The 24,548-nt window shown below is 45.4% G+C and overlaps 1 protein-coding gene across 1 annotated transcript in view; it reads right to left on the reverse strand.

Annotated features, from left to right (window-relative positions):
• The window catches only part of C10H16orf89 (chromosome 10 C16orf89 homolog), a 640,978-nt gene that overhangs the window by 419,012 nt on the left and 197,418 nt on the right, over nucleotides 1-24,548 (reverse strand). The gene's annotated exons all lie outside the window — the stretch shown is intronic.

Below are 24,548 nucleotides of genomic sequence, written 5' to 3' on the forward strand. Positions count from 1 at the left end.
GAATCCGTCTTCAGTGTTTCGCTGGTGCTTGTGGTTCTTGCAGAATCCCCTATCACGACTCTTCTGACCTTCTGGGGTAGTAGGGTAACTTTACTCCTACTTTTCAGGGTCTTGGGGTGGGGTATCTTGGACACCCTTACTGTTTTCTTACAGTCCCAGCGACCCTCTACAACCTCCCATAGGTCTAGGGTCCATTCGTGATTCGCATTCCACTTTTGGAGTATATGGTTTGTGTTGCCCCTAGACCTATGTCTACCTATTGCAACCTATTGTAATTCTACACTATTTGCATTACTTTTCTGACTCTTACTTACCTGTTTTGGGTTTGTGTACATATAACTTGTGTATATTACTTACCTTCTTACTGAGGTGTACTCACTGAGATACTTTTGGCATATTGTCATAAAAATAAAGTACCTTTATTTTTAGTAACTCTGAGTATTGTGTTTTCTTATGATATTGTGCTATAAGATATAAGTGGTATAGTAGGAGCTTTGCATGTCTCTTAGTTCAGCCTAAGCTGCTTTGCCATAGCTACCTTCTATCAGCCTAAACTGCTAGAAACACCTCTATTCTACTAATAAGGGATAACTGGACCTGGCACAGGGTGTAAGTACCACAAGGTACCCACTATAAGCCAGGCCAGCCTCCTACAGTTGTGCATGCTCAAAGGACTGGCTGTCTTCATCCTGCACCAGAAGAACCAAAGGAATCTCCCGTGGAGTGTTGGAGTCACTTCCCTGCTTCAGCAGGCACCTCTCTGCAATGACAACTGATACTCTGGTACTCCTCTCCAGTCATTGAGCGTGATCCCTGGAACACAGGTGGTGAACGGAAATGATCCTGACTGTCCAAAGGTCCAGCTGTCCAAATTTGGTGGAGGTAAGGACCTGCCTTCCTCTGCCAGGCAGTACCCCTGTGAACCCTGTGCTCTCCAGCTCCTTGGGCTTCTGTGCACTTCTACCAGAAATCCTTCATGCACAGCGTAGCCCAGGTCCCCAGCACTCTATCCTGCGATGCTGAGCTCCCTGAGTTGTTCTCCGGCGGCGTGGGATCCCTTTGTGTAATGCTGTGACCACCGCATTCTGCAACTCCTTTGCCCCATGTTCTGGTACTCCTGTGGGTGCTGCCTGGTCTTCTGCAGGCTCTCTAAAAAGCTGAGAGGCCCCTCTGTCTCCTCAGTCCGAGATGAGACACCCAGGTCCCTCCTGGGCCCAGGAGCACCTTTTCCCGCCAACTGTGACATTTGCGTGAGCCAAGGCTTGTTGCCGGAATCCAATGACGAAAACCAGCCTGCATCCAATGACTCAACGTGGAACATCTCTTGCACCAAGCAGGAACCCGCAGTTGTCTTCTTTGGTGCATTTCTGACATCTTCTTCCAACAGGAGAGTCCACTTTTGCACCTTCATCCGGGTTAGCAGGGGCTCCTGTTCTTTCTGGACTCTTCATCAACTTCTGGACTAGGTCTCCTCTCTCTGCAGGTCTTCAGGTCCAGAAATCCATCGTTGGTTTCTTGCAGTCTTGCTTGGTTTTTGCATAATCTTTTACCACGACTCCTAGTGTGTTCTGAGGAAACTTGCTGTACTTTACTCCTGCTTTCCTGGGCTCTGGGGTGGGGTAATTTACTTACCTTTTGTGTTTTCCTACACTCCTAGAGCCCCTCTACACACTACACTTGCGTAGGGGGGAACCAACATTCGCATTCCACCATTTTAGTATATGGTTTGTGTTGCCCCTAGGCTCATTGCAACCTATTGTATTTTTCACTGTTTGCACTATTTTCTGACTGTTTACATACCTGATTTTGGTTACTAGTGTATATCTTGTGTATAATACTTAGCTCCAGAAGGAGTATTGCCTCCAAGCTATTTCTGTCCTTGTGTCACTAAAATAAAGTACCTTTATTTTTGGTAACACTGAGTATTGTCTTTCTTGTGTATATTTACTGTGTGACTATAGTAGTTTTGCAAGAGCTTTGCATGTATTCTAGTTCAGCCTTGGCTGCTCTGCTACAGCTACCCCTAAACAGCCTAAGCTGTTAGACACTGCCTCCATTTCACTAAGGTGGATCACTGGACCTGGTATAAGGTGTAAGTACCTCTGGTACCCACTACAAACCAGGCCAGCTTCTCACAAACATGTTTAGGGAAGAGAACACTTTATCACTGGTCAACAGCGGTAAAGTGTGCAGAGTCCTAAAACCAGTACAAATGAGTTCAGAAAAATAGAGAAAGGCAGGCACAACGTTGGAGGAAAACCACTCTACTGCTGTCAGGTCTAACAGGGAAAGCTGTGCATTCCGACTGATCAACGTTACTTAGACCCGTTATTCATAGGGAAGAGTGAATGTGGACATAAATTTGATATCAGAGGAATATAGTAACTCTTTTAAGATGGTAAGGTTTCTTTGATTTCTGAACTTTATTATATTTGTGGACAGTATGTCATTTTAAATTACCCAATGGATGGCATGGTACATGTTATTTTGGCATATTTTTTCTAAAGATTTACCAAGTGGATCATTTCAGTGACCCTGTGTGGGATTAAAAAAACCTAGAACCAGAAGAGAGGTTAGTGCTGGAGACGTAGTTGGAGATGTTTTTAGTGCGTTGATCCCACCTGTGCAAGTGATCTTGAATGATTTGAAGATTAGGAAGCCGTCTAAAATAGTAGATACATTTGCAGCTAGTACAGCAAATTCCTTATTGCTTGTGAACACAGAGGTGGTAGCGATAAGTTCTATGGTTTTGCAGAACAGACTTGCGTTAGACCTTTTACTTGCAAACGAGGGCAGTCTGCCAGATGCTAAAAGTTCAGCAATACTGTACTTAGATCCCAGACAAAAGCAAGGCCTTGGAAACGTGTATTCAGTTAATTTCTGCTTTGAATAGGGATTTGATGGAGCTAGAAGCACCAGTTGCCTTGGAGGTTATTAGAAATAAATTTGCTGCGGTAGGCAGATGGTTTGGAAAACTAGGAATTGGAGTTGTGAATTTGTTTTGAAGCTGTTGTTGATTATTGACATACATGCAATAATTCTAATTGTGAGATTAAAAATCTATTGGAGAATGACGGTTCAACAGGCAAAGGAGAAAGAGTGCAGATGTTAAGCTGGAGGAAAATCGGTGTAAATATTCTGATGATGATATGAAGTGTCTTGTGGAATCTGGACAGAAACTGATAAAAACGACTAGGTTTTAGCCGGTCTCATCCGAGGGATTTAGCATGATGATGATGACTTAGTTCGTCTTCAGGGGATTGAGAACACATAACTTGGTTGTGCCGTTATGCGCCGCAAGAGTATCATTTAAAGTTTAATCAGCAAACATATATTGTGTACTTTAATATTATAGCCAAGTGATGCATAAAAATCATATTATTCCAGGAGGCAATCACAGGTAGAAAGGTAACAATTTTATATGTATGCTTTAATAATGATTTTAATTGTTTGATTTATAAAACGTTTACACGCCTAGAGCATCTTGTGGGGACTACCTGGACCATCAGTCTGAGGTGCAGAGGAGGAGCCCTGGTACATCACACCTAGCCTGAGTTGGAGAGCTTCATAAGCACGTTCTGACACCGGCAGCTTGGGACACGCCTGCAGAATCTTGTGGGAACTACCTTGACCACCTTTCCGAGGTGCGGAGGAGGAGACCTGGCCTGACTTGGAGCACTTCTTAAGAACACTCTGACATCCGCAATGTGACAATCATGGCACTCAGCCTCCTGCTCAGAGTTATTTCCAAGGTGCTTTAACCTTCATAACAGCTTGCAAATAAGCTTACCCATACATCCATTAACAGGAAGAACCAAAAGGTGTGGCTCTGCCCTGCCTCTTCTGGGTCCTAAACTTGCTGGAAAGTTGTATTTGTGATTCCCCTAAATTGTCAGGACAACATATACCAGACCTTTAATTTGTGGACGACACACAGTCCTTTTTTGACAACTCCAATGGGGTTACAAAATATTATAAATAGGTTTATTGAAGCGTTTGATATGTATGGTTTGGAAATAAAAGGGCTGAAGACTAAATTTATGGCCTTTATACCACAAACGTCCTTTAAAGGTATAATTAAGCTTGGAGACGGGGTCCTTGAACAAGTCAAAGAGTTTGACTACTTGGATGTATGGCTGACTAGTAATCAATCATGGATGGCACTGATTTTAAAAAGCCAGCTGTCTCTCCAACACGTGAAGTTGGCTATCTTGAAAATGTGGAATCGTTTGGCCTATCGCCATATAGCACCAGTGTTAGAAGCATATTGTGCAAAATATCTTGGAGCAGCTCAGTATGGAGCTGAATTATGGGGGGTTGACTCAGCAAGAGGGCTGGAAAAGATTGAAAACAAATTTATGAGAGCATTGTTATGCATGCTGCAGAGTGCACCACTTATTCCTATGTGCTTAGACCTAGGATTAAAAAAAATAACACACATTACTTTAGACGACGAAATCCCAGATTCCCATCAAACATGCAGTAGATGAGGTTAGAGCTTTAGAGAAGGGAGTTACAAGTCCGTGATTGAAGTTTGTCAAAAGTTGGTTGTTTAAATTATTCTTGGAAGAACTATGGAGGAACCTGAAAAATATGGCTGGTGGTTCATCCTTCAACCTGGAGATTTGCTTGTGTTGTACTATTCTTTATTTGAAGGTGCATCTACACAAGTCTTCAGTTAAAGTATAATGTGTGTTTGAGATAGTGGGGTACAGGAGGATATGTTGGCAAGGACAAGGATCACTAATGAACTGGGAAAAGAAAGACTCCCATGTGTGCACCAGTACTGGTGAGACACCCAATATCATCTCAATGCTTGTTTAGTAGGATGGAAGACTGATGGGAATTGCAATTGAGCATGGAAGTTGGAAAACTACTGGTGATGATGACGTGGCTTCTCAAAGGTTATACAAGATGTAAATTGGTATTCATTTAGTTAGACTAGCGCAGACCCCTTTTACCCTTTGACTAGAGGAGATTTTCATGGGACTTAGAGAGGCGCAGACATTCTATCCTTAATCTCTTTGAGAGGCTTTATGCTGTGCACACCTCTCTATAACAACTTCTACTCTCAATCAATCAATCAATCAAAAGTATTTATAGAGTGCAAATACTCATCCATAAGGATCTCAAGGCACCGAAAGGGATGGTCCTCTGTGCTTCCGTTGAAGAGCCAGGTCTTAAGGTCCTTCCTGAATTGAGGCAATGATGGTGACTGCCTGAGGTGAAGAGGTAAGGTGTTCCAGCTCTTTGCCGTGAAGTAGGCGAAGGATCTTCCTCCGGCTTGAGGTCTTCCGTATGCAGGGTTCAGTGGTTAGTGCCTGTTGAGTGGAGCAGAGAGGTCTGGTGGGGGAGTAGCAGGTAATGCGGTGCTTGAGGTAGGTGGGTCCTAGGTCGTGGAGCACCGCGTATGAATGCACAAGGAGTTTGAAGTTGATCCTTTTCTCGACAGGGCGCCAGTGGAGGTCACTCAGGTGTCTGGTGATGTGTTCGCGGTGGGGGAACTCCAGGATGAGTCTGGCAGAGGTGTTTTCCATGTGCTGCAGTTTCTTCAGGTTCTTCTAGGTGGTGCCGGCAGGCATAGAGGGCGTTGCCAGAGTCGAGTTTGCTGTTGACCAAGGCGTGGGTTATGGTTTTTTGGCAGTTGTTAGAGATCCATTTGAAGATCTCCTGGAGAAGTTGGAGTGTGTGAAAACAGGAGGATGCGACCGAGTTGACTTGACGGGTCATGGTGAGCGATGAGTCCAGGATGAAGTTGAGGTTGCGTATGTGGTTTGTTGGTGTGGGGGGTGCAGAGGGAAGCAGGCTACCAGGAGTTGTCCCAGGGTGATGTGGAGGGTCCTAGGTTGAGGGTCTAGGTCTTGTCCGAGTTGAACTTGAGGCAGCTGTCCTTCATCCAGGCGGCAACGGCTTCCATCCTGTTGGGGAAATTCTTCTTGCCAGTTGTGGGGTTATCGGTCAGTGAGATTATCAGCTAGGTGTCGTCGGCATAGGAGATGAAGTTCAGTCTATGGTTTCTGATGATGGATGCTAGTGGTGCCATGTTGATACTGAAACTCGTGGTCCCAGGGAGGAGTCCTGTGGAGCTCCACACCTGATCTCTGTAAGTTCTAACAGGTAAGGTGGGAGTCTGACTCTGTATTCTGCCAGTCAGGAAGGAGCGTATCCATTGTATGGCCTTTCTAAGGATGCCAGTAGCGTGAAGTCTGCAGCAAAGTATGTGATGTGAGACCATGTTGAAGGCAACTGATAGATCCAGTAGGATGAGGGCTGCTGTTCGGCCATTGTCGAGAAGTGAGCAGATGTCATCTGTGGTGGGGAGGAGGGCGGTCTCTGTGCTGTGGTTGCTCCCAAAACTCTGGTTTCTGTTGTGCTGACACTGATTATTTTCATTTTGCTCTATATTTCCTGAGAGATCATTAGCATTTCCCCTATAGCTAAGTTAGGATATCTAGATTGAATTAGTTTTCTAATGATTAGACAAGAAGACCATGATTTCTATACTGACTATAAGATTTTATTTCTCATCTGTTGTATTGCTGCAACTGAGATACTTGCATACCTACTGATGTGCGGTTTAATCTGATTCAACACTTTAACTATGGTGATTTTGTACTTATACAGCATGTTCTTGAGAATCATTTACATAAGTTTTGCTTAAATTTGTAATAAACCTTTGAACTTTGGTTTGCGCCTCCTAGATTTAATGTGTGACCAAATAGATTATACATGTTAATTAATTTGGAATGTTGATTTTAACTCTCTTTACATCTCAAGACTTCTAAAAAAGGTCCATCAAGAGAAGAGAAATTGGAAAGTGGACCAAAATCTTTTTCAAAAGCATACTGTATTTTGGTGAGGTAAATACGTGAAAGCTACAGATTTCAGTCCCACACACCAGAAGGACTTTGTACTGTACTGTAATTGCTCTTATGTGGCACTTCTTGCCCCTGATGATACATTAAAGCACATTAGTGAATGAATAACACATTACTCCTTGGGGAGCAGCTGCCTATTTGGAGTCTTGCTGAATTGAAGTGTGGACTATGTGTGAAGTGTTTTGGTGTTGTAAGTGGTGTTCTGTTGCTTTTCAGAGGCCGCTGTGCCCCAGTGTGTGATGGCAGGAAGTGGTGTGAGAAATAGAATGCATTAAATGTATTATATGTGGATGAGTGGATCATTAAATACACCAATGAGCAAGAGAGGAGCAGCATACACAGAATGCACCATTTAGAGGAAGTCATGGCAGGTGCACCTTATATTCCCCCTGCACTAAACGATGAGTGACCCAGAGTCATGCCCTTACTATTGTCAATCATGGAAAATTAACTGAGTCCCTCTCTCCAGGAGGCAACAGCGAGTACATGAAAAGCATAGTCATAGAAATGAAACTTGGACAAATAGAGAAGTGATGCAGTAGGTACCTAGGATAAATGTTCTTTGGGTCTACCCAGGAGCGACAGAGGAGAACCCTACGGTATGCACAAATTACTTCCAACCAGCATAAATGCTGAAAGGGTCTACTCAGGAGTGCAAGAGGAGTCAGCCACACTATGTAGGAGGCTGGCCTGGCCTATAGTGGTTACATGATGGTACTTACACCTTGTGCCAGGTCCAGTTATCCCTTATTAGTAGATTAGTAGGGTTCTAGCAGCTTAGGCTGATAGAGATAGCTATAGCAGAGCAGCTTAGGCTGAACTAGGAGACATGCAAAGCTCCTACTATACCACTTATATAGCACTATATCATAAGAATCACAATACTCAGAGTTACTAAAAATAATGGTACTTTATTTTAGCGGCAATGTGCCAAAAATATCTCAAAGGATATATTCCCTTAGGAGGTAAGTAAAATACACAAAATATACACACAAACCAAAATCTGGTAAGTAAACAGTTAGAAAAGTAGTGCAAACACTAGAATGCAATAGAATGCAATAGGCCTAGGGGCAACACAAACCATATACTAAGAAAGTAGAATGCAAACCACTTAGGGACCCCAGGACTAGTGTAGTGTGTAGAGGGTCGCTGGGAGTGTAAGAAAACACTAAGAGTGTCCAAGATACACCACCCCAAGACCCTGAAAAGTAGGAGTAAAATTACCCTACTTCCCCAGAAACACACTAAAGTTGTGATAGGAGATTTTGAAAAGACCACAACTGACTGCAAGGCACCGAAGACGGATTTCTGGACCTGAGGACCTATAGAGGAAGGGGACCAAGTCCAAAAGTCATGAAAGTGCCCAGGGAGGGCAGAAGCCCACTAAACCCCGGATGAAGGTGCAAAATGGCTGCCTCCAGGTGGAAGAAGCTGAAGATTCTACAACAACGGAAGATCCCAGGAACTTCTCATTTGCACAGAAGATGTCCCAAGGAATGCTGGAGGATGCAGAGTTATTTCCTTGCAGAAAGACCACAAACAAGCCTTTCTAGCTGCAAAGATTGCAGTTGAAGAAAATGGGTGCTGTCCGGGCCCAGGAAGGACCAGGAGGACGCCCCTTGGAGGAGGAGACAGAGGGGGTGCTCAACAATACAGAGAGCCCCCGCAAAAGAAGGCAGCATCCGCAGAAGTACTTAAACATGGGTTCAAGAAAACTGAGCACAGCAGTCATCTCAACACTACAAAAGAGGGTCCCAGGAAGCTGGTGGTCAACTCAGCGAGTTGAGCAATGCAGGACGGAGTGCTGGGGACCTGGGCTGTGCTGTGCACAAAGAATTCCTTGCAAAAGTGCACAGAAGCCCTATCAGCTGCAGTTCATGCAGTACACAGGATCACTGTCTGGCGTGGGGAGGCAAGGACTTACCTCCACCAAATTTGGACAGATGGACCACTGGACTGTCGGGGTCACTTGGATCCAGCTCCTGTGTTCCAGAGACCAGGCTCGTCGCGATGAGAGGGGACCCAGAGGACTGGTGAAGAAGAAGTTTGGTGCCTGCGGTAGCAGGGGGAAGATTCCGTCGACCCACTGGAGATTTCTTCTTGGCTTCCAGTGCAGGGTGAAGGCAGACAGCCCCCAGAGCATGCACCACCAGGAAACAGTCGAGAAAGCCGGCAGGATTAGCCGCTACAATGTTGCTGGCAGTCCTCTTGCTACTTTGTTGCAGTTTTGCAGGTGTCCTGGAGCAGTCAGCGGTCGATCCTTGGCAGAAGTCGAAGAGGGAGATGCAGAGGAACTCTGGTGAGCTCTTGCATTTGTTATCTGAATAGAAGCCCAGGGGATTGACCCTAAATAGCTCTCAGAGGAGGACTGGCCCCCTAGTCAGGTAAGCACCTATCAGGAGGGGTCTCTGACGTCACCTGCTGGCACTGGCCACTCAGAGGCCTCCATTGTGCCCTCACACCTCTGGATTCAAGATGGCAGAGGTCTGGGATGCACTGGAGGAGCTCTGGGCACCAGCCCTGGGGTGGTGATGGACAGGAGAGTGGTCACTCTCCTTTTCTTTGTCCAGTTTTGTGCCTAGACTGGTTTATGCAAGGAGGACACCATCTGTGGCCTTCAAAGCATTTTCAGAGGGCAGGAGAGGCTACTCCTCTCAGGCCCTTAACACCTATTTCCAAAGGGAGATGGTGTAACACCTTCTCTCAGAGGAAATCCTTTGTTCTGCCTTGTAGGAAAGTACCATCTTTCCTGGCATGTTACCCCCATTTTTCCTGTATGTATGCTTGCTTTGCCCTTCTGTCACTGGGATCCTGCTAGGCAGGACCCCAGTGTTCATAATGTATGCCCTGTATGTGTTCCCTGTGTGGTGCCTAACTGTATCACTGAGGCTCTGCTAACCAGAAACTCAGTGTTTATGCTCTCTGTGCTTTCACAATTGTCAATGCAGGACATTGACCATCTTCACCAATTCTCACTGGCACACTGGAACACCCATATAATTGCCCTGTATATGGTACCTAGGTACCCAGGGTATTGGGGTTCCAGGAGATCCGTATGGGCTGCAGCATTTCTTTTGCCACCCATAGGGAGCTCAGACAATTCTTACACAGGACTGCCACTGCAGCCTGAGTGAAATAACGTCCACGTTATTTCACAGCCTTTTTCACTGCACATAAGTAACTTATAAGTCACCTATATGTCTAACCCTCACTTGGTGAAGGTTAGATGCCAAACGACTTAGTGTGTGGGCACCCTGGCACTAGTCAAGGTGCCCCCACATTGTTCAGGGCAAATTCCCCGGAGTTTGTGAGTGCGGGGACACCATTACACGCGTGCACTACACATAAGTCACTACCTATGTATAGGGTCACAATGGTAACTCCGAGCATGGCCATGTAACATGTCTAAGATCATGGAATTGTCCCCCCAATACCATTCTGGTATTGGGGGGGACAATTCCATGATCCCCCGGGTCTCTAGCACAGAACCCGGGTACTGCCAAACTGCCTTTCCGGGGTTTCCACTGCAGCTGCTCCTGCTGCCAACCCCTCAGAGAGGATTCTGCCCTCCTGTGGTCTGGGCAACCCAGTCCCAGGAAGGCAGAACAAAGGATTTCCTCTGAGAGAGGGTGTTAAACCCTCTCCCTTTGGAAATAAGTGTGAAGGGCTAAGGAGGAGGAGCCTCCCCCAGCCTCTGGAAATGCTTTGATGGGCACAGATGGTGCCCATCTCTGCATAAGCCAGTCTACACCGGTTCAGGGATCCCCCAGCCCTGGTCTGGCGCAAAACTGGACAAAGGAAAGGGGAGTGACCACTCCCCTGACCAGCACCTCCCAGGGGAGGTGCCCAGAGCTCCTCCAGTGTGTCCCAGACCTCTGCCATCTTAGATTCAGAGGTATTGGGGCACCATGGACTGGTCTGAGTGGCCATTGCCAGCAGGTGATGTCAGAGACCTCTCCTGATAGGTTCTTACCTCTCTTGGTAGCCATACCTCCTTGCTTGGTAGATAAACCTCCTTTTCTGGCTATTTAGGGTCTCTCCTCTGGGCTATTCCTCAGATAAAGAATGCAAGAGCTCACCAGAGTTCCTCTGCACTTCCCTCTTTGACTTCTGCCAAGGATCGACCGATGACTGCTCCAGGACGCCTGCAATACTGCAACACATTAGAGTGCTCGGGGGAACATGGCGGCCAGCTAGAGGACTGAGCCGCGAGCTCCTCATCGGACGGAGAAACGGAGACGTCGGAAGACGTAACGCCGCATTGCCTGGAGCGTTGAGCAGACGCTCGCGAAGCCGCTCGTTGCTGCTGCTGCTGCTCCTTGGCAGCGGCAGGCTTTTGAAGGATAAAGGATACCGGGACAGATTTCGGCCGTGAGCTCCACTCACGGAAAACAACGCGGAGCAGGATTTTGATTAGTAGATGGTTTTGTCTTCTCATCGTGTGGCCCGGAACGGAGTGGTTTCCTCGAAGGGGAGGTTTGTCCCTGCTCCCGCGGTGTAAGCTGTGCAAGCTGTGCACGGGGGAGTAGGGTTTTTTTTTCCTTTCCTCTCTGTTTTACTGTTTTTTCGAGTTGGAGCTGGGGGAGACTTAGGAGACCTAATTATGCCTTTGCATATACTATATATATTATACCTATTACACCCTATTTCACCCAAGAGTAAATAACTTGAAGTTTTTCTTCCTCTCTATTAACTTAGTCTGTACTAGGGACCATATCATAGGCGTTTACCTCTACGTTATCTAGAGAGCGGAGAGTATCCACTAGCTACTAGGAAGGCTACATAACCATTTTTCGATTTTTAAAGGTGATTTTCAACCGGTTATTCCCCATTTTTGAGAGGTGGGGGTTTAGATTGGGTGTAATTCAGCAAAATATCAACTATAGGCTATATGTTACTACTCTCAAATTTTGAAGCAAGAGGTCTCTTAGTTCGGATTGTGGCACTGTTCCGGGCTTCTGAGTGCGTATATGTACTCTTGGCGGATTTAACAAGTTTCTTTTCGGAATGTATTAGCACGTATAACGATTAAAAAGAATAATTGCGGCGGTTTTTCACCACCTATCTAGCAAAAGCAAAAATATATATATTTTTTTTTGCACTGTCTCCCCTGGCCCAGGTTGGGTCACTAAGAAAACGGCGGATAGAAGAAGGGAGGTGCGTGCTCCAGCGAAAGGTGGTGAGGCGGTGGGCTGGAAGGAAGTATCGGTCTCCAACATCTGGGCAGAGGCGGTGAGGGGTGTGCAACGCGGGAGATCCTACACCTCACGCTGTTCTCTTCGTGGAGACTTGCCGGAGACTCCGGGATTTTCAACTAGGAGGAATTTAAATGGAAGTTTGATAAGAGGAGAACGGGTCAACGTTGGAACCTCCCGGTGTATGTCGCCAGTCAAGCGTCGCCCCAGGGGCGTCCGGGCAGAGGTAAATGACTTGGTAGGTGTGAAGAAAGGTAAACATGGCCCCCGGGAGGCGAGTATCAATCCCCAGCTGTCAGAGACCATAGCGGCAGCTATTGCGACTACAGGATCAGAAACTTGTGGTGACGGTTCAGTAAGGGGGATTGAGCATTCAGCGTCACAATTAGAACTGTCCCAACTCCACCTCGAGGAAGCCCGAAGGGAGTCTCTGGGAAAGGGCGAGTCATTGATTACAAGGTATTTCCGGAACACAACCTTCCCCTCGCAGGTTATGGTAAATGCTCAACCCATTTTAGGCGACTTGAGAGCATCAAAACAAGCCATGAGTCTGGATAAAGATATATCAGATCAAGTAGTTAAGGAGCTAGAGGAACAGAGGGGGGATTCTTCCAGTTCATTAACATTGTCGGAATCCGGGGGGACCCCCTCTGGTGGTTCAGTGTCTCATAGCACAGATGTACAGGTTTTGTTAATTTCCCTTACTAAAGAGATTAGGGAGAAATTCGAGATCTCAGAAAATAATCAAGCCAGAATTTGGGAAGCCTGTGAAGTTTTGGAAACTAAAATGAATTTGTAATCAGACCGGTTGGGTAAGTTGGAGACTGTGGTGGAGGCTCAGGAGGAGAGGTTGTTAGCACAATCTAAAGATATTTCTCAGTTAAAACGCGGAGAAAAGATGTTGCAGGATAAGCTTGAATCATTGGAGAACAACATGAGGAGAAACAACATAAGGCTGCTGGGAGTTCCTGAGGGACTGGAAGGGGAGGATATCAAAACCTATGTGATAGCTCTAATCAAGGAGGCTATCCCAAGCATAGCAATGCTTAATTTAGAGGAAGATATCCAAAGGGTCCATCGGGATCCGTTCAAGAAGAACCCCGGAAGGAAAAACCCCAGGAGGATTTTGGTAAATTTTAGTACATATACAACTAAAGAGAGAATCCTGTCTGAAGCCCTTAAAGTTGGAGCCTTTTCCAGGGGAGACTGGTCCTTCCGTATAAGATCGGATGTCTCTAAAGCAACACTAGATAGGCAGTGGGAATTGGGAAATTATATGCGGGAGCTCTGTTCCCTTGGGGCTACGGTTCAATTAAGATTTCCAGCTGCTTTACGTATTATGTGGAAAAACAAAATGTATAATATGAGAGATCCAGGAGAGGTTAGCATTTTCATAGAACAGATTAAGGCGTCTCAGTGAGATCCAGGAAATCCCCGTCCGACGGAGAGTTCGAATAAGGGATAACAGGATGGTTATCCTAGGAGAAATAGGGAGGGTTCCCTTGGGGGGGGGGTTGGGTGTGTGTCGGTGTTGGTGGAGGGTGAGGGTGGCACTGGGTGTAGGGGTTGGTTTTGGGCTAGGGGGTAGAAAATGATAAAAATAGGAAAGTCCCTATAATATGCTATATAGGAGGGGGGAGGTTTTGTGTTCAAGCCTTTTTTTCTCCTTCTGGGTATGACTAAGTATGGTAATCTACGATTAAAATTTCTTTCTTGGAATGTTAATGGCCTAAGGGTGTTACAGAGGAGGAGGAAGATTTTTGAATATTTAAGATTGGCTGAGGAGGATATTATTATATTGCAAGAAACTCACCTTCAACGAGAGGAGTGGGAGAGTTGGGTTAAACGACTGAATTGGGTTTCATTTAGTGTATGTTCTTTCCAATCTAGCGCGATTAAAGGTGTGTCAATTCTGTTTAAAAATTCTTTAAGGTTTAAGATAGGAGAGGTCCAAGTAGACTCTAGGGGTAGATGGGTAGTGGTAGAAGTGTGTTTATGTGGCTACTGGGTAACAGTTGCAGGTTATTACGGTCCAAATTCGGATGACCCGATGCCTTTTCAAGACCTGTTTAACATCTTACTTTTAGCTAGGTACCCAGTAATACTAGGTGGGGATTTTAATATACTGTTAGATCCCGTTCTTGATAAATCAACCCCCTGGGGTACGGTTAATTCACCCAAAACAAGGGCACAGATGAGGCAAGCCATGCGGGATTTAGGTTTGATAGACATTTGGCACTGGAAAGGGGGTAAAGGAGATAGATACACATTCCACAATAAAAAATATGGACACAGATCTAGAATAGATTTTTTTCTACTACATAAGAGTTTATGTTCAGAGGTGATAAAGGTAGCTCACAATCCAGCACACCTTTCGGACCACTCAGCTGTAAAAGTATATTTGGATTTCAGGGTCGTAAGTAAGGGCATTAGGACTACAATTAATCGCTTTTTACTCTTAAATGAGTCGATAGTAGAGGTGTTAAAGAAAGACACAAGAGATTTTTTCTATTTAAATCGAAGAACAGCAAATTTAGGCTATGTATGGGACGCTTATAAGGCCTATATCAGAGGGAGGCCTGTGAGCCTAGCAATATACAAGCGTCGTGAAGAAAGGAAGCAGTTGGAGGGCATGGAATCATCCTTAAATACTTTTCAAGTTTTAATTCATAATGCACGAAGAGAAGGGAAGGAAGAATTACTTGAGGAGTTGATACGCCAAGAGGATAAAGTTCGGATCGACCTAGATTGTTTTTTTGGAGAAGCGTAATAGGTTGAAGTAGGAAAGTAGTCAATATGCACATTTCGAATATGGAGAAGGTTGTAGTAAATTGTTAGCTTGGAAGGTTAAGTCAGATCTCTCAAAAAGGCATATTTTATCGGTTAAAGCAGACTTTACGAATCAGATTTGTGTGGAGCAAGATGAGATTGAGGGGGCATTTGTGTCTTTTTTTCAAGAAATGTATTCAGAAAGTTTGGTAAATTCAGAGGATTCGATTAGAACCTTTTTGGAAGATGTGCATCTTCCAGTTCTGGATGATTCGGCAAAGCTGGTGTAGAATTCCGAGATAAGTAGGGCTGAGCTTGCCGATGCCATAAAAGCTTTGAAGAAAGGGAAAGCAGTTGGCCCAGATAATTTACCCAATGAGTTATACAAGGTACTGGGGGAAGAACTTATTCCGATTTTATTGGAGTTATTTGACTCCATGCTTGTAGAAGGGGAACAGATACCTAATTCTTGGAGAGAAGCTATAATTTGTTTATTGTTAAAACCGGGTAAGGACTCAGGGGGTTATTCTAACTTTGGAGGAGTGTTAATCCGTCCCAAAAGTGACGGTAAAGTGACGGATATACCACCAGCCGTATTACGAGTTCCATAGGATATAATGGACTCGTAATACGGCTGGTGGTAAATCCGTCACTTTTCCGTCACTTTTTGGACGGATTAACACCTCCTCCAAAGTTAGAATAACCCCCTCAATGTCTTGTTCATCATACAGACCGATTTCCTTGTTGAATTCGGATTATAAACTGTATACAGGGATCTTATCTAGGAGACTGGGGAAAGTTATGGGTAACTTGATACATCTGGATCAAAAGGGATTTATGAAGGGTAGACAACTCTACGAGTTAACTCACGAGTTATTTGCTGCAGTAGACCTAGCAGAACAAAAAAAGGCTCCATTAGCGATTCTGACTTTTGATGCAGAGAAAGCTTTTGATTGTGTGAACTGGTCCTTCTTGGGGGTCGCGCTGGAAAAAGCGGGATTGGGTACTCCTTTTATTAGGGCTGTTAGAGAATTGTATAGATGCCCTTTGGCGAGAATCTTGGTTAATGGTCAGTTATCACAGGAATTTAGGATTTTTCGGGGTACTCAACAGGGGTGTCCTTTATCTCCCTTGCTCTTTAACCTATACATTGAACCTTTGGCAACTTTATTACGGGTTTGTAAGGACATCCCCCGTTTCGGATTGGGGACTGGGAAAAGAAAGTAGCATTGTATGCGGACAATCTTATGCTATACACTGGTGATGTGACGACTACTTTACCTATTGTCAAGACATTGATGGAGCAATTTGGTAGATTTTCAGGTTATAGTATAAATAAAGAAAAAACTGAAATTATGTGTTGGAACTTGGCCTATGTTTCTCCTTTAGTTAAACAAGAGATCAAATACTTGGGAATTCGGGTCACAAATGATTTAAATGATGTAGCTAAGTTAAATTTTGACACAACCTATAGGGAAACTAAAAAACTGTTAAAGGCATGGGCTGTTTTTCCACTTTCTATAATAGGAAGATCTAATATTTTGAAGATGTGTATACTTCCAAAGTTAACTTTTTTATTTAACACAATTCCACTAGAGTTTAAGGGGAGCTGGTTTAAAAAATTACAGGGAGATTTATCCTCGTTTGTTTGGGCTTCCAAGGGAGTAAGGATTTCTTGGAAAAAGATGAGTAGAAAGGAAAAGTATTGCATCTCCAGATTTTTTTAGATACTATCTGGCCTTTCAATTAAAAAACACCAGAATGTTATGGAATAAGAAGTCAGAGTATTCATTGGTCTGGAGAGCTTTGACGGCACATCTTGAGGGAGGTGCGGACTATTTCTTATATAAATTTGGTCACCCAAAGTATTTCAAGAAGGTGCGTTTGAAGCTCCCCAAACAGGCTTGTAATGTTTGGATCCATCTTCGGAAAGTGCTAGGGATACCTTATTATTGCAGTTCCGCTCCTATTTGGGATTCTCCCGGTACTCCTGAATGTCTTATCGATAAACTATCAATTCCTTTGAGAACTAGCGGGATGGTAAGATGGGGTCAGATTATAGAAGGTTCTGATTTGCTAACCTGGTCTGCATTTCAGGAGTGTACTAGAGGGACAACTTCTAAATTCAAGTATCTTCAGTTATCTAGTTGGGTTAATTCTCGACGAGCAGGAGAATTAGGGAGGAGCTCATGGGAAGAGAAATTAAACCTGACAACTATTAAAAAAGAAGTTGCCTTTTGGTATCATGCTTTTTTGGAATCAGTAGACGACGCCCCTTCCCTTCCTTTGTTGAAATGGGGAAGGATCTTTCCAACCCTAGAAGTCACAGCTTTGTGGCATAAGTCTTGTTCAGAACTATGGTTTACTACTAAACCTGCGAGATTGAAGAAAAACCATTTGTTTACACTACATAGGGTTTATTGGACACCTGCTAGATAAACAGCTATTGGGAAACTTAAGAAATATTGTCCGCGATGTGGGGAAGACAATGCAGACGATGTTCACATGTTTTGGCAATATTCAATGTTGACTAAGTATTGGGAGGATATAGGAAATATTCTGAGCGTAATTTTTGATGTAAACGTAAGAATAAACCTTCTTATGGTGGTGTTTGGGGTTTGTGACCTGGGTACAAATTACCAGAAATTACTAGCGCAACAGGAGCACTTGTTGTTTGTATTAATGCTTTTGGCTAGACGAGAAATATGTCGTAAATGGGTGGATCCATTGCCCCCCCTTGTTAAAGACTGGCAATCATCAGCGAATCGATTGTGTAAAATGGAACAATGAGGTCCTCTGACTAGAAGAGATAATTTTTGGGTGGATTGGCAAAATGTTTATCAGTAACTTACAAATGTTTAGTAGTTTTAGTCATATAACTTATGTTTTGTGGTTTCTTTGTTTGGTCTCCTCCTCTTGGAATTTCAGTCCAATGATTAGAACTCCCCTCACCTTATTGGGTGTTGCTTTGGTTATGATCAGGTCTCGAAGAAATTAGTAAGACTTGGTCGATGGCAGGTGATTGGGAAAAGTGCAATATCTAGAACAGGTGGGACGGCCCAGCAATGATGTGGACCGCACATCTGGACTCATATCATAAATGCCTCGGCTTTTGCCTTTTCCTTTTAACCAAAGCATGGGTGGCGAAATGAGGGCAAAAAATAAATAAATAAATACTGCAACACAGTAGCAAGACGACTACCAGCAACATTGCAACGCCCCATCCTGCCAGCTTTCTAAACTGTTTCCTGGTGGTGCATGCTCTGAGGGCTGTCTGCCTGCACCCTGCACTGGAAGCCAAGAAGAAATCTCCCGTAGGTCAACTGAATCTTCCCCCTGCTAACGCAGGCACCAAAAGACTGCATCACCGGTCCTCTGGGTCCCCTCTCATCCTGACGAGCATGGTCCCTGGAACACAGGAGCTGGGTCCAAGTGTCTCCTACAGTCCAGTGGCCCTTCTGTCCAAATTTGTTGGAGGTAAGTCCTTGCCTCCCCACGCCAGACAGCAAACCTGTGTACTGCGTGATTTACAGCTGCTCCAGCTTCTGTGCACTTCTCCAAGTATTCCTTTGTGCACAGCCTAGCCTGGGTCCCCAGCATGCCATCCTGCAGTGCTCAACCCACTGAGTTGGACTCCAACGTCGTGGGACCCTCCTTTTGTGACTCCGAGTTCTCGGAACTTCCAAGTGCCTGCTCTGGTACTTCTGCGGGTGATGCCTGCTTCTGCGGGGGCTCTCTGAGTTGCTGAGCGTCCCCTCTGTCTCCACCTCCAAGGGGCGACATCCTGGTCCTTCCTGGTCCCCAGCAGCACCCAAAAACCTTTTCCGCGACCCATGCTGCTAGCAAGGCTTGTTTGCAGGATTTCTGCGTGGAAACACTTCTGCAATATCCAGCACATCTTTCATCCAAAGGAGAAGTTCCTGGCCCTTTTTGTTGTTTCAGAATCTTCGGCTTCTTCCACACGGAGGCAGCCCTTTTGCAGCTTCATCTGGGGTTTTCTGGGCTCCTGCTCCCCCTGAACACTATTGTGACTCTTGAACTTGGTCCCCTTCCTTTTCAGGTCCTCAGGTCCAGCAATCCATCTTCAGTGTTTTGCTGGTGCCCACTCCTAAAACTGTTAATGCAACATATGAGAGTTTAAACTACATAAGTTTGAGGGGTCTCTGCCTGGATAGAGGTTTAAGTATAGGTACGAATCCTACAAAAGAGTTTCTCTTTAACATGCTCATAGAGGATGACCAGAACCAGTCTGGCCCCTCTCAGGAAAGGGTAGAAAAAGGGGAAGCTCCCCAGTCAGACTCAGAGGAGTTCCCTGAAGAAGCTGGGGAGGGTTCTTACAAAGTCCTGGCCCCTAGCAGGGCACCTAGTAGCACTGGTAGTGTTAGAGGGTCACACATCAGTAGGGCAACTTTCACTCCTAGAGGCCAGGTTACTAGGGTCCAGACTGTTAGGGACAGGTCTCTCTCTGCCAATTCCCAAATATCCTCTGTGTCTAAACATTCCCAAGCCTCCCACCCTGAGGATAACTTAATGGAAAGGGAACTCAGAAAGCTGAGGTTGTAAGAGACCAGACTGAAGCTTAAACAGCAGCAGCTGGCCTTAGACAGGGAATCCTTAGACATAGAGAGGGAAAGACAGAGAATGGGGTTAGTTCCCCATGGTGGCGGCAGCAGTGTTTCAGATAGTAATCCTGTTAGAGAGCAAGATTTCAGAAACCTGCATAAGATAGTCCTCCCCTTACAAGGAGGGGGATGACATTAATAAGTGGTTTGCTGCACTTGAGAGGGCCTGTAAGGTACAGTTGGTCCCTCAAAGACAGTGGGCTCCTATCATGTGGCTATCTTTCACTGGAAAGGGTAGAGATAGGCTCCTTACTGTCAGAGAAAGTGATGCCAATAATTACAAAGTTTTGAAGGATGCACTCTTGGATGGATTTGGCTTAACCACTGAACAATACAGGATTAAGTTCAGAGACATCAGAAAATAGTCCTCTCAAGACTGGACAGATTTTGTGGACTGTTAAGTGAAGGCCTTGGAAGGTTGGTTGCATGGCAGTAAAGTTTCTGTCTATGAAAGCTGTATAATCTTATTCTGACAGAGCATATTCTTAACAATTGTGTGTCTGACTTGTTGCACCTTTACCTAGTAGACTCTGATCTGACCTCTCCCCAAGAATTGGGAAAGAAGGCAGACAAATGGGTCAGAACAAGGGTGAACAGAAAAGTTCTTACAGGGGGTGACAAGGATGGCAAGAAGAAGGATGGTAAGTCTTCTGAGAAGGGTGGGGACAAAGGTAAGCATTCTGAGATTTCATGAGGCACACAAAAATCCTCTGGGGGTGGTGGGTCCAAATCCTCTTCAAACAATCAGAAAAAGCCTTGGTGTTATTTGTGTAAAGTCAAAGGCCATTGGGCAAGTGATTCCACTTGTCCAAAGAAAAACACCAAACCTCCCACCACCACAACCCCAACTGCAACCTCTAGGGCCCCTAGTAATACGAGTGGTGGTGGGAAGTCTACTACTAATAGCCAATCCAAGGGTGTAGCTGGGCTCACTATTGACAATGTAGTTAGGGTTGGTCTTGTTAGGGAGACCACAGAGGCTGTTTTAGTCTCTGATGGTGGCATTGACTTTGCCACCTTGGTTGCTTGTCCCCTCAATATAAGTAAGTACAAGCAACTACCCCTAAGCAACGGTGTTGAGGTCTACAGGGACATAGGAGCTAGTGTAACTATGGTGATAGAAAAACTGGTCCACCCTGATCAACACCTACCTGGTCAGCAGTACCAAGTTACTGATGCTCATAACAACACTCTTAGCCACCCTATGGCTGTTGTGAATCTCAACTGGGGGGGGGGTACTGGTCCAAAGAAAGTTGTGGTAGCCACTGAATTACCTGTAGATTGCCTACTAGGGAATGATTTGGAAACGTCAGCTTGGGCAGAAGTGGAGCTGGAGGCTCATGAAGCAATGCTGGGCATTCCTGGGCATATTTCTGCTTTGACAAGGGCTCAGGCCAAGAAGCAAACAGGACAGAGGAACTTGGATCCTGGAACAATGGACCAAGTGCTCCCTAAAGCTAGGGATAGAAAGGGTAAATCCCATCCCACCATCCCTCCCTCTACAGATGATTCCCCTTTTGAGGAAGAGGAATCCTCTCCCTGTGCAGAACCTACACCAGAGTAGCTGGCAGCAGACACTGCTGAGCTTTTGGGTCCAGGGGGGCTTGCCAGGGAAGAACTGAGTGTGGCACAGCAAACCTGTCCCACATTAGAGGGTTTGAGACAACAAGCTGTCAAATAGCAGAATGGAGATGTCAGTGATAGCCATAGAGTGTATTGGGAAGATAACCTCTTGTACACAGAGTCAAGGGACCCTAAACCTGGAGTTGCCAGGAGACTGATCATTCCCCTGCAGTACAGAGAGTTTCTTGTTACACTGGCACATTACATTCCTTTGGCTGAGCATTTGGGCCAGACGAAAACTTGGGAAAGACTTGTCCCCATGTTTCACTGGCCTCATATGTCAGAGGACACAAAAGACTTTTGTAAATCTTGTGTGTCCTGCCAAGCCAGTGGCAAGACTGGTGGCACTACAAAGGCCCCTCTAATTCCACTTCCAGTGGTCGGGGTGCCCTTAGAAAGGGTAGGGGTTGACATAGTTGGCCCCCTTGACCCTCCAACCGCTTCAGGCAATAGATTTATCTTGGTGGTAGTGGACCACGCCACAAGATATCCTGAAGCCATACCCTTAAGGACCACTACAGCTCCTGCAGTGGCAAAGGCCCTCCTGGGAATCTTTTCCAGGGTGGGTTTTCCTAAGGAAGTGGTGTCAGACAGAGGTAGCAACTTCATGTCTGCATACCTAAAAGCAATGTGGAAGGAGTGTGGTATAACCTACAAGTTCACCACCCCTTACCATCCACAAACAAATGGTCTGGTTGAGAGGTTTAATAAAACTCTCAAAGGTATGATAATGGGACTCCCTGAAAACCTCAGAAGGAGATGGGATGTCCTGTAACCTTGCCTCCTTTTTGCTTACAGGGAGGTACCCCAAAAAGGAATCGGCTTCAGCCCCTTTTAACTCCTCTTTGGACACCCTGTAAGAGGTCCTCTTGCTCTTGTGAAGAAGGGTTGTGAACAACCTTTAAAAGCTCCAAAACAGGACATAGTAGACTGTGTACTTGGCCTAAGATCAAGAATGGCTGAGTATATGAAAAAGGCCAGTAAAAACCGTCAGGCCAGCCAGGAGCTGTAAAAGCAATGGCATGACCAGAAGGCTGTCCTGACTCACTACCACCCAGGACAGAAGGTGTGGGTATTGGAGACTGTGGCCCCAAGAGCATTTCAGGACAAATGGAGTGGATCCCATCTAAGTGTGGAAAAGAAGGATGAGGTTACTAATATGGTAGACCTGTGCACTGCCTAGAGTGCCCTTAGGGTAATTCATGTCAACTGCCTAAAAACCTACTATGACAGGGCTGATCTCACCCTGCTCATGGCAACAGATGAGGGACAGGAAGAAGAGAGTGACCCTCTCCTTGATCTCTTCACCACCACTGAAGCAGATGCCTTAGTGGAGGGAGTAGTCTTAGCAGATTGTGTAACTGCAGAACAGAAAGACAACTGCATCAATCTCTTAAGTCAGTTTTCAGACCTCTTTTCACTTGTACCAGGTACAACATCCTGGTGTGAACATACAATTGACACTGGAGACAGCCTGCCTGTCAAAAGTAAAATTTATAGGCAGCCAGACCATGTCAGGGACTGCATTGAACAAGAGGTGCAGAAAATGTTGGACTTAGGGGTGATTGAACCTTCTGAAAGCCCCTGGGCTAGCCCAGTTGTGCTTGTACCAAAACCTCACACCAAAGATGGAAAGAGGGAGATGAGGTTTTGTGTAGATTACAGAGGGCTCAATAAGGTAACGAAAACTTATGCTCACCCTATACCCAGGGCAGATGAGCTCATTGATACACTGGCTTCTGCCAAGTATCTTAGCACGTTTGATCTAATTGCAGGGTATTGGCAGATTAGATTGGCAGAAGATGCCAAACCCAAGACTGCATTTTCTACCATTGGAGGGCACTACCAATTCACAGTAATGCCCTTTGGTTTGAAAAATGCACCTGCCACATTTCAGAGGTTGGTGAACACAGTCCTGCAAGGGTTGGAGGCTTTCAGTGCAGCATATCTAGATGATATTGCTGTCTTTAGTTCAACCTGGGATGATCACCTGGTCCACCTATGGAAAGTTTTAGAGGCCCTGCAAAAGGCAGGCCTCACTATGAAGGCCTCAAAGTGCCAGATAGGGCAGGGGAACGTGGTTTATCTGGGCCACCTGGTTGGTAGAGAACAGATTGCACCACTATAGGGGAAAATCCAAACTATCATGGATTGGGTTGACCCTACAACTCAAACACAGGTGAGAGCCTTTTTAGGCCTCACAGTGTACTATAGGAGATTCATAAAGAATTATGACTCCATTGCAGCCCCTCTTAACGATCTCACTAGCAAGAAGATGCCTAAGAAGGTATTGTGGACAGCAAGCTGCCAGAAAGCTTTTGAGGAGCTCAAACAGGCCATGTGCTCTGCACCTGTCCTAAAAAGCCCTTGTTACTCCAAGAAATTAATTGTACAAACTAGTGCATCTGAATTAGGGGTTGGGGCAGTACTTTCACAACTGAATTCTGAGGGCCAGGATCAACCTGTTGCTTTTATCAGCAGAAGGTTGACCCCTAGAGAAAAGTGTTGGTCTGCCATAGAGAGGGAGGCCATTGCTGTGGTCTGGGCACTGAAAACGTTGAGCCCATACCTGTTTGGTACTCACTTTATTGTTCAGACAGACCACAAACCTCTACTTTGGCTAAAACAAATGAAAGGTGAAAACCCTAAATTGTTGAGGTGGTCCATATCCCTACAGGGAATGGACTATACAGTGGAACATAGACCTGGGAGTACCCACTCCAATGGAGATGGACTCTCCAGATATTTCCACTTAGACAATGAAGACTCATCTGGGCAAGGTTAGCCTTATTGTCCTTCGTTTGGGGGGGGTTGTGTAGGAAAGTACCATCTTGCCTGGCATATTAACCCCCATTTTTACTGGATGTATGTTTGTTTTTGCCCTTGTGTCAGTGGGATCCTGCTAGGCAGGACCCCAGTGCTCATAATGTATGCACTTTATGTGTTCCCTGTGTGGTGCCCAACTGTATCACTGAGGCTCTGCTAACCAGAACCTCAGTGTTTATGCTCTCTCTGCTTTCACAATTGTCACTGCAGGCTAGTGACCATCTTCACCAATTCTCATTGGCACACTGGAACACCCATAAAATTCCCTTGTATATGGTACCTAGGTACCCAGGGTATTGGGGTTCCAGGAGATTCCTATGGGCTGCAGCATTTATTTTGCCACACATAGGGAGCTCAGACAATTCTTACACAGGACTGCCACTGCAGCCTGAGTGAAATAACATCCACATTATTTCACAGCCATTTTCACTGCACACAAGTAACTTATAAGTCACCTATATCTCTAACTCTCACTTGGTGAAGGTTAGGTGCCAAGTTATTTAGTGTGTGGGCACCCTGGCACTAGCCAAGGTGCCCCCACATTGTTCAGGGCAAATTCCACAAACTTTGTGAGTGCGGGGACACCATTACACGTGTGCACTATACATAGGTCACTACCTATGTATAGCGTCACA

Source organism: Pleurodeles waltl, chromosome 10 (genome assembly GCF_031143425.1).
Source record: "Pleurodeles waltl isolate 20211129_DDA chromosome 10, aPleWal1.hap1.20221129, whole genome shotgun sequence".
Taxonomy (NCBI): domain Eukaryota; kingdom Metazoa; phylum Chordata; class Amphibia; order Caudata; family Salamandridae; genus Pleurodeles; species Pleurodeles waltl.